General features: G+C 52.2%; 1 pseudogene; it reads right to left on the bottom strand.

Moving 5' to 3' along the window:
- Positions 1-2,290: 2,290 nt before the first annotated feature.
- The window catches only part of LOC101573400, a 941-nt pseudogene continuing 727 nt past the window's right edge, over positions 2,291-2,504 (bottom strand).

The raw sequence follows: 2,504 nt of genomic DNA, 5'->3' as shown, positions 1-2,504 counted from the left end.
CAGAGCCAGAAGCAAAGCTTTGAGACAAGTGATTTATTTGAAATCTAATCAAAGGATTCTTCACAGAGGTGACGCAGGGAAGGAAGAAGCCAACAGCGGGTGTGTCATGGAGCCAGGCTCAGTTCCACTGATGAATTCTGGGAGATACTGTAGAACATGCCAAAGAGTTGTCCACACTAAGGGGTGAGGGAGCTGGGGTTTGGATCCCCATTCACTGGCTGGGCTCTGTCTTGGGGAATGGACATTAGCTCCCTCGCAGCTTTTCTGTGTGTGCCAGGCCAGGTGCTCCATGGCCAGAGGAGGCCCTCAGGCAGAGTCGCAGGGTCTGTCACTTGGAAGGTGTCAGGTTGGAATGCACAGAAAGGCTATATCCTGAAGGACATGGAAACCCCACCAACGCCATGCAGTCACTGACACACTTCTTCAGGGTGTAGACACAGAGCTGCTTGGCACCTACTTCCAGTGGTCACTTCACAAAGACCTTGCGACATGCAGTCAGAGAGTTCAGCCAGCTCTCTGAACTCCTATTCGCCTGGTGGCTTTACCGGAGCCTCCCAGTGCCCATGGGAGAGGGCAGGCAGAGCCTGTATGCTTCTCCCTGGCAGAGCTGGGGACACTGGGACACAGAAGGGAAGTTACTAGGCCAGTGGCTCCCACCCACCCCAGGCCCACTACAGCAGAAACTAGAGCAGGGGCCTGGCAGTCTGTGCTCAACATGCCCTACAGGGACATCTGGCTCTGCTTAGGTTTGAGGCCAAGGTCCAAGTCAAGACCAAGGTCAGACTGAGTCCGGCCAAAGTGGCACTGGACGCAGGCTCCTGTCTCCCAGGCTGTCCTCGAGAGCTGTCTGGACACAGGCCCAGCCCTGGTCTCAAGCTGCTGGTGCCGCTCAGCTTCTCCCAGATACTGCTCCTCCCCCCTGACGTGCCTGTGGCTCAGGAAAGATCTCAGCATGAGGGGGAAGGGAAAGCAAACTATTTTGGCATCCTGGAAATTCTGGCAGGCAGCTGGAAGCTCCACCTACCTATTTCCCAGAACCACTTAAAAGCAGAGGCCTCCATCAGTGCTTTGTGGGCTGGGAGCCCTTCCCTCCACAGGGCCAAAGGGCAGGTAAGGGCCGGGCAGGGTGCAGTGCTTGCTGTGATCCTCCAGAGTGTCCATTCAGATTCCTGAAGGGGCAGAGACCTGGGCAAGGCCACCCAGGCAGGTAGACCCAGCCTCCTGACCAGGGCCAGCTCCTTCTGGTTCCCTCTCTGCTCCAAGCACCTCCTGCTCCAGGCTCCCAACCCCCTGAGGCCCTTATAGGAGCTCACTCTCTCCCAAGCTCCTCAGCAAAGTTAGAGCCTTCTTCCCCTCAGCCTCCACCCCACTGTCTCCGCTGACATACTAACAATACTCTCAGCGCCCCTACCACAAAATAGAAAAACATCCCAGGAGAGAGCTTCCTCCCTCTTCCCTCAGGGGGAACAGACACCCCTCTTCCTGGGCCCCTGTCCCTCCCCCATGCTCTAGCCTCTCCTGCTTCAGCAGCTCTCTCTCCCTTCCCTAGCTTTCCCTGTCATATTTAAACACACCCAAAGCCCACCCAGCTACACCAGACCCAGCAGCAGATAGACCCTCAATCATGGCACCCCAATCTTTCCACAAGCCTGGCCTCTCTCCTGAGCCCCTCAGCCAGGCTCCTCCAGGCCCAGTCTGTGGCCCTGGCTTCACTTGCTTGGGGTCACCAAGTGCTGTCCTCATCCCCAGAGACTCACTGGGCTGTCTGTCTTCACCCAGACTGGTGGCTACGGCAACGCTACACTGCAGCGCCCACCCTGTGTATAGTCATGATCAGCTTAGTGGCTAGTGCTATGTATCAGTCACAGTGCATGGGTTTGGTTTCTCGGTGTTCAGCAAGATGATCCGACCTGCCTTGCAGAACAGTGGGGTCCTTAGGAGCCCTGCTCCTCCACCTAACCCCCGCACATGCTGCTCCTGGGAGCTGTCTGTCCAGACCTCTCTCCTGTCTCCACAGCCACACCTCCAACAGCTTCCAAGTGGGTAACTCTCTGAATGTGCCACAAGCAACTCAGTCCTTGCAAAGATCTTTTTTTTTTTCAAAATTTTTTATTCCATACCAATTTGATATGCAACAAAAGCATTCTGTGCTTAAGTCTGTCTCCCAAATAGACTTTTTAAGTTTGTCAACCCAATCTTCTTCCAGAGGCAAATAAATATAAAACCATATTCATCAATTATACATATTAAAATTTTTCCCTTATAAGAAAAAATATATGCACAACTTAGCAGTTCATCTTACGTTGGCAAATTTGGTTCATTTGCAGAGACTGCCATTTCTTAACTGTATGAACCCAATAGATATTCAACAGGTATTTTTACCCTAATGGACAAAACGTCTCATTCAACTTTTTTCTTGTATTTTTTTTAGAAGATATTCCGTTTGTAAATTTAAGTTTGGTTGACCCTTTTTAGTCCTTTTGCTCAATATTTTGAACATTTCC

This window comes from Octodon degus, unplaced genomic scaffold (assembly GCF_000260255.1).
Source record: "Octodon degus isolate 3935 unplaced genomic scaffold, OctDeg1.0 scaffold00156, whole genome shotgun sequence".
NCBI classification, from domain to species: domain Eukaryota; kingdom Metazoa; phylum Chordata; class Mammalia; order Rodentia; family Octodontidae; genus Octodon; species Octodon degus.
Note: the sequence above shows the minus strand (reverse complement) of the source record. Positions and strands in the feature narration are given on the sequence as shown.